Source organism: Capra hircus, chromosome 18 (genome assembly GCF_001704415.2).
Source record: "Capra hircus breed San Clemente chromosome 18, ASM170441v1, whole genome shotgun sequence".
NCBI lineage: Eukaryota > Metazoa > Chordata > Mammalia > Artiodactyla > Bovidae > Capra > Capra hircus.
In genome coordinates, this window is record NC_030825.1 from 27,274,304 (window position 1) to 27,282,571 (window position 8,268).

An 8,268-nucleotide genomic window follows, 5' to 3' on the forward strand; every position below is an offset into this window, starting at 1 on the left:
AGAAGAGGTTAAAGCTACCCCTTAAGACAGAAATGGGTCTTTCCATGCCCCTGCCTAGGGTTCCCCAATAGCACTGAAAGCTAGAAGGTCCTAAGGGGCCCTGACTGACAATCCAAAATTTATTAGAAATGCTCAGCCCCTACTTCTAATCCACGCATGACTCCCATTTGTGCCATCAAAACCCACAATGGGCAAAGAGGTTAGTCCAGATCTGAGATTTATTAAAATCGTCAAACTCAGATTTGCCGTGCTGCTCAATCCTAGCACTATCCCATCTGCTGTTCCTCCCAACACCCAATACTTTTCAGCCATCAACTTGTACTCTGCCTTGTTTAGGATTCCCCTTTATAAGGAATATAGTACGTGTTGCCTTCACCTGGGATAACCAATAACACACCTGGACTGTTATGCCCCAGGGATTACTGAGGCTCCCACTTCCTTGTCACACATCCTGAATGTCATTTCCAGGGACTTAAAATTCCCGGGAGACTCCACCATAATCCAACAGGCAGATGACCTCCTCCTATGTTCTGGCAGTTATGACAACCCCTTTTGGATGCTGAAGACCTTTCGAAGGCATTCGCAAGAAAGGGCCACGAGGAGGCTAGAGACGAATTTCAGCTATGCTCTCTGTGTGTCTGCTATCTGGGTCATGATATTTCAGCTGCAGGGAAAACCATCTCCCCAGACTCTGCTGTTCAACATTTTTCCTCCCTGAAAGAAAAGGACAACTGACAGGGTTTGGGGGTCCTGTGGGATATTATAGGCCATGGAAACCTCATTTTTTAAAGTATTTTTATTTATTTTTGAATTATTTTTGGCCATGCTGGGTCTTTGTTGCCACGTGGGCTTTCTCTAGCTGCGGCGAGCAGGGCAGGGGCTCCTCTCTGGTTGTGGTGCGCAGGCTTCTCGTGGTGGGGGCTTCTCTTGCGGCAGAGTGCAGGCTGCAGGGCAAGCAGGGTTCAGGAGTTCCAGCGCACTTAGTTGTTCCAAGGCATGTGGCTTCTTCCGGACCAGGGATCGACCCTCCGTCCCCCGCATTGGCAGGCAGATTCTTAACCACTGGACCACCAGGGAAATCCTGTAATTTCTCTATGATTGCCTCACCCCTCTATGCCATGACTGGGGAGGCACCCCCAGTCCCAGTGGTTCAGAACCCCCTTTCCAAAGACGCTTTCCAAGAACCTTAAGGGCTCTCTGCTTTCACTTCCCACCCTTGAACTTTCCAAGGACTCCCTGCCTCTTTCTTGTCTGTGCATAAATGAGGGGTCATGCCCTCAGAGTGTTATCCTAGAAGTGTAATGGACACCCAAGACCTCTGGGATAGTATAGTTTAACCTTTGACCCAGCAGCTACGGCATATCCCCCATGCCTGTGAGCCATGGCTACAACCACCACACTTGTCTGATCTACCCCCGATTTATTATTAGGTCATCCGCTTGATATATATGCCCCTTGTGCTCCACAGACCCTGTCACCTAATGAAAATACACAGTACTTCTCTTCATCTTGACTTACCTCTCATGAAAGGTACTCTCTCTCTACTACTCTCTCTCCTCACATTAGTATACATCAAAGTCAAAACCTTAACCCTGCTCCCTTGCTTCCTTTACCCACTGATGGGACATCCCTTGATTGTGTCATTAACACTAGATCACTGTTCTGTTCTAGGCTAGATTTATCAGAAAAGCCCCTCCCCCAAGTTGACCTCACTCTTCAGAGGTCAATGGCTCCTACCTCTGGAAGGAAGATGAGGTCTTCAAGGCTACACAGGCCATCACTGATCAACATAAACCTCTGGAATATTGAGGCTTGCCAAACATCAGTTCAGCCCACGTAGCTGAGTTAATTGCTCTTATCTGGGCTTGCCTAAGAGCAGAAGGAATGAAGGTTAACATCTGTGCTGATAGCCACTACACCTTGGGTTAGTGGAAGCTTTTGGTATATGCTAGAAACAGAAGATTCATGACAGTAGCTGGTACCCTGGTAAAAAATGGGCCCCAAATAGCAGAACTTCTAAAAGTATTGTTATTACCCCAGCATATCATGACAGTTAAAACTGAAAGATATAGCACAAAGAAATCCAGATAAAGTCCAACAAATACAATAAATTAGCAGCATCTTCCCCAACCACCCAAAAAATCTAAGCAGTTTCGTGCTTTGGGATGGAGCCCCCTGCATCCCTCTTTGAGGCCCTAGACCCCAGTGGGATTATTCACCTTCCCTCAAAGGACAGCCCTAATTTAGAAGGATTTCTGGGACTTCCCTGGTGGTCCTGTGGTTAAGATTCCGTGCTCCCAATGCAGGGGGTCGGGGTTCGATCCCTGGTTGGGGAACTAGGTTCCACATGCCACAAGTGATTCTGCATGCTGCAACAAAAATTGAAGATCCCTCCTGCTGCAAGCCAGACCAGTGCAGCCAAATTAATTAGTTTTTTAAAAAGAATGACTCCTAAGAAAATCATAAAAGAGGTCCACATGGCCCAGGTAACAGCTTCAGACTCAGAAAGAATTGGATGGGAAGAAGCTGTCCGTTCAAGCCATTCAGATGGACTTTGGAATCACCAAGATGTCTGCTTGGAAGCCCTTAAGTATGAATATCTCTCTCGAGTCATTTCGTGTGGTTGACACAACATGACTCATACAGAAAGGACAGGATGCAGGATATATTAGGCAAAAGGTAGTTTGGACCATTTGGCTTTTATTTGGTTCAAGCAGCTCACTTGCCTCAATTGCCAGAAATATAAGTAAAAGTGGGGCAGGAAGGGAGGCAGCTCCCCCTCAGACCTTTCTTCACCAGCAAGTAGATTCTATCCAGCCGCCAAAAGCACGAGGCTACCAGCATGTTCTCACCACTGTCTGCCTATTTTCTAAGTGGGAAGAGGCTTTCCCCTGCCCAAATGCTTCCGCAGTATCAGTTGCCCAAGGGTTCCTGCAACAGATCTTCCCCACCTGTGGCATCCCCTCTACCATCTCTAGCATTTGATCTAGGGGATCAAATTTCACTGGTAAAATTATACAGGGAATGGAAAAGGCAGCAAGGTAGTCAAAGACTCCACTGTCCTTAGCATCCTCAGCCATCGAGTGCCACAGAAAGAACATAGAAACACCAGCCTCAAGGCCAGACTGGCTCCACTGTCCAGGACTGGGCTTCCACGCCTGCAAGCCCTGCCCCTTGCTCTCAGGACTCTCACATCGTCACCCCTATCTTCAGGCATGCTATCTCCCTTTTTAAAAAGATATTTATTATTTTTAATTATTTATTTATTCAACAGTGCTGGGACTCAGTTACAACACGTGGTTTCTTTAGTTGTGGCAATATCTTTCAGCTGTGGCATGCGAGATCCTTAGTTGTGAGGCATATGGCATCTAGTTTCCTGACCAGAGATTGAACCCAGGCCCCCTGCGCTGGGAGCACAGAGTCCTAGCCACTGGACCACCAGGGAAGCCCCAAGCTATCCCCGTATGAAACAATCACAGGAAGGCTCATGGGGACGCCTTATTCATCTTGACTAGTGGAAGATTCTAACTTTAGTCAATGTAACATCCTTAGATACTGTCAAGAATCAACAAAACACACTTGATCCTAAATCAACAAGTCAAGGTTCCGTTGACTGCCTTCCCTTTAGAACTTCCTGATTATCCTTCCTGTGACTACAATAAGCAATCTAGAATTCTAGAAATGGACTGTGTAAAAAACCAATCTTGAGCCTAGAAGGCTCAAGATTATTATACCACTTTACTCGTCGCTAACACTGCTGTCAAATCACTGGGTGTTCAACACTGGAGTTGTGTTTCATAACTAAAGAAATATAAGAATCATATATAAGCAGCTCATATAACTCAACATCAAAAACACAACCTGATTTTTTTTTAATGGACAGAAGAACTGAATAGATATTTTTTCCAAAGAGGAAATGCAGATGGCCAATAGGCACATGAAAAGGTGCTCAATATCGCTAATCATCAGGGAAATATAAACCAAAATCACAATGAAAAGGACTTCCCCGGTGGTCCAGTGGACCAGAATCCACCTGCCGATGCAGGGGACACAAGTTTGATCCCTGGTCTGGGAAGATTCCACATGCCAAGGGCAATTAAGCCCACATAACACAACTATGGAGCCCGCGCTCTAGAGCCCGCAAGCCACGCCTAATGAGCCACTGTGTCGCAAGCACTGAAGTCCGTGTGCCTAGAGCGCATGCTCTGCAACCAGAGAAGCCACTACAGTGAGAAGGCCGCGCCCTGCAGCTAGAGAAAAGTCTGGGCAGCAGTGAAGACCCAGCACTGCCAAAAGCAAATGATTTTTAGAAGACAATGAAAAAAACAAGCGAGGAGTTCCCTGGTGGTGCAGTGGTTAGGACTCAGCACTTTCACTGCCAGGGCCTGGGTACAACTACTGATCAGGGGGCTATGATCCCACAAGCCATGTGACACAGCCAAAAAGGAAAAAAAAAAAGGTGAGAAAACCACAAAGAGGTATCACCTCACACTGGTCAGAATGACTATCATCAAGAAGAACACCAAGAACAAATGTTGGCAAGGATGCAAAGAAAAGGGAACACTTGCACACTGTTGGGGGAAGTGTAAATTGGTACAGCCATTATGAAAAATGGTATGGAAGTTTCTCAAAAGTCTAAAAATAGAACTACCATATGACCCAGCAATTCCACTCCTTGGTATATACCTGAAAAAAAACCCACTTATTTGAAAAGATATGTGCACCCCAATGTTCATAGCAGCATTTTTTACAGTAGCCAAAGATAGGGAAGCAACCTAGATGTCTATCAACAGATGAAAGGATAAAGAAAATGTGATATATATATTTGATGGAATGCCACTAAGCCATAAGAAAGAATGAAATTTTGCTATTTCAGCAACATGGATGGATTTGGAGGGTATTATGCTAAGTGAAATAAATCAGACAGACTAAGACTAACGCTGTATATCACTCACATGTGAAATCTAAAAAAATACAACAAACTAGTGATATAACAAAAAGGATGCAAATTCACAGATAAAGAACAAATTAGTGGTTATGGGGCAGGGGGAGAGGAAAGGGGGAAGGGCAATACACAGGTAGGGGTACACACTATCAGGTATCAAATAAGCTGCAAGGATATACTGTACAACATAAAACCCCCAAGCCACTCCAGGAACTCTGCATATCCCTCATACAAGTGGAAATGATACCACTGCCCCTCCCAGAGTAATTGCTGAGACCCAGGCCAACCACAGGAGGACCACCTTCAAACAAATCCTTTCCCCACCCAAACTGAGCATCCTTTGGTTACCTTTAGCCATCAGATAACTATCTCTATAGCTCCTACCTAACTCCAGATCATTCTTATTTTGTCCATGGAACCCATGCTTATTGGCTGTTACCTTCCATCTGGGCCAGATACTGTTACCTTGACAATCTCACCATTCCCTCATCTTATTCTATTTCCCACGATCTCCTTCCTCTCTTAAACTATCTCTAAAACAGTCATCACTCCTTCAGTTTAATTTCCTCCCACTATAGGATCAAAAGGTATTCAGGACATCATCTACATCACCATCTACAAATACCTTTGTAGATGATCTTGGTTCCTGGGGAGCAATTTAGAAAAAAAGCAGTTATAGAATTGGGCCTACATTCCATCTACAACCTCACTACTATTTGGGGGCAAAGGTTTGCCACCTTTTGGGTACCATTCCCAGGAATTTATCATCCGGCTCAAGAGGTTAGACTCAACAACAGAATCAATCACCTGCTCCTTGCTGAAGCAATTCACCTTGTCCTCAGATAACATCACCACTGGCCTCTAATCAGTGACTCACCAAGGATGAGAACCCCAGCACGCTGTTCTCCATAACTGCATCACCCTCGATATGACCCAAGAAGGGGCATGTGTGCAGTGGTCAGAAGCAACTGCGGCATCTTTGTCCTTGGCAATCTACGTGAAGTCTCTGCCTTAACCAGGAAGGTTCGAGACATGAATGAAGAGGTGTGTGCATTACTTCCATCACCACTCACTGAGGAGGGACAACAGGTCTGGGGACTTCTTCTGGAGGCTCCCTGAAGGTCTACGAAGTTGGGCACAGGACCAATTCGGCCTCTAGTCTTCATCTTTCTATTTATCTTCAAGGTATTCCTCTCATCAAATGTCTGTGGATCCCACAGCACAGCAATTATCAACCCTCATCAAGTCTCAACAGATGATTCAGCTGGTTCTAAATGAATAAAAAGCAACCAAATGAAAAATGAATGTATTAATATATTGATCAGAGGAAAGAAGAACGCCTCTGCTTCCTTTGAATGAGAGGGAACTGACAAAGACTCTCTGCTTAACCCAACGTTAGTCAGGCTCCCTTGAATCTTCTCCCCAGCAAGGCCCATCCCTGTACTTCCTTATAGAATCCAGTTTTAGCAAGAATCTTGCTAAGTCAATTTAGCTGAATACCCCATCCTTGACACCTGATCAAACTCAGCATTCCCACTATACCCTGGGGATATGTGATCACCCTCACCTGCCTTCAGGTGAATGGCCCCCAAAGACTTGATAACTCTTCTTAGTAATTTTCCATCCACCAAAGCTGCCCCTCCCCCCACTTGCTCCTTGGCAGTAAATTCCCACTTGTTCTGGTTATATTTTGAATCAGAACCAGTTCTATATCCAAGTCTCTATTGCAATCTTTTTTTTTTTTTTAAATAAACTCTGTCTTCGCCATTTTAACTTCTGCCTGTTCTCTTTAACAGTGCCCTTTTCTGGACTTCCCTAGTAATGCAATGGATAAGAATCCGCCTGCCAATGCAGGGGACATGGGTTCAATACCTGGTCCAGAAGGATTCCACATGCTGCTGAGAAATGGAGTATTTCCTGCCATATCAGTAAACAAGGATGTCCCAGCCATCAGCGATTCTGTCCCTCCAAATGTTAATTTCTGAGCTACAAGGGCACTCAGGAAGAACAGTATCTATAATCTGGCATCCCTTAGGCTGCAGTCACTCCCAATGGTGAGCCTTGAGGAACTAAGGATATTGACCCCAGATAGCTGAGATGCATATGAAAGGAAAGATTTCAGTGACCCTAGACTCTTACATCTTCCCCTACATAGAAAAGTGCTAAATTCCTTAACTTGAAATATCTGGTTTTACTTAATAATAATCTTTAGATGGTCAGACTACCTGCCCTGTTGCAAACTTCTATATAACCTGACCCCCCACACACACACACACCCTCATACCACCCCCCTCTTCAGACCTGTTCTCTAAGGGTCACTTGAGATGCTGTCTCCCAGGCTTTAAGTCCTAAAAATTCCACCAAATAAAACATAACTCTCAATTTTCAGGCTGTGACTATTTTTTAAGTCGACACTGCAGAGCAACTAAGCCAGTGTGCCACAACTACTGACCCTGAGTGCTGCCACAACTGAAGCCTGCATGTTCAAGGCCCAGGAGCCACAGCTGCTGGGCCCATGTGCTGCAGCTCCTGAAGCCGATGCAGCTAGAGCCTATGCTCCGCAGAAAACAGAAGCCACTGCAAGGAGAAGCCTGTGCACCAGGACTGGAGAGCAGCACCCCCACCAAAAAACTAGAGAGAGCGCAAGCAACAAGGACGCCCCAGCACAACCAAAGAAATAAAGTTTAAGAAAGATTAACCCCTCCCAATCCAATCTGAAGTGAAAACAAGGCCATTTAAAAAGGAAAAGAAAAAAACAAACAGTACTCTTTGTCTTCACCTGGCCTGTCGGTGAACTGGCCTTTTCTGAAGCCCTGCCAGATCTCTGCTGATTTCCAGGTTGGGAGGCCTGCCGGCGACCCCGAGGACTTACTCTATGGAAACCTGCCCTCAGGTAAAGAAAGCTCCCATTTCCGGGGCTGGGAGGCGGCTCCGGTGAGGTCTCCGCCCTCCTGCTCTCCCGCGGGCGCCATCACCGCCTGACCTGACGCCAGTCCGTCGGGTCAGGACTTCCCTTAGTCTGGAAGGCTACCTTTGTGAACCTTAGACCCCAGGCCTCCCACCTCTTGCCTTCAGCATCCAAACCAACCAGATCCTCAAATCAATCCTGAAACAGAATTAAGTGAAAGTTACTCAGTCGTGTCCGACTCTTTGTAACCCCATGGACTGTACAGCCCGCCAGGCTCCTGTGTCCATGGAATTCCGCAGGCAGGAGTACTGGAGTGGGTTGCCATGCCCTTCTCCAGGGGATCTTCCCGACCCAGGCATCGAGCTCGGGTCTCCCACATTGCAGGCAGATTCGTTACCATCTGAGCCACCAGGGG

At 46.1% G+C, this 8,268-nt stretch overlaps 1 long non-coding RNA gene across 1 annotated transcript; it reads right to left on the minus strand.

Moving 5' to 3' along the window:
- LOC108637973 lies at positions 896-8,025 on the minus strand. Its single transcript, XR_001919457.1, has 3 exons — positions 7,725-8,025; positions 5,823-6,215; positions 896-1,869 (listed from the first exon to the last, which is right to left on the minus strand). It is a non-coding gene; the product is annotated as an uncharacterized LOC108637973 (long non-coding RNA).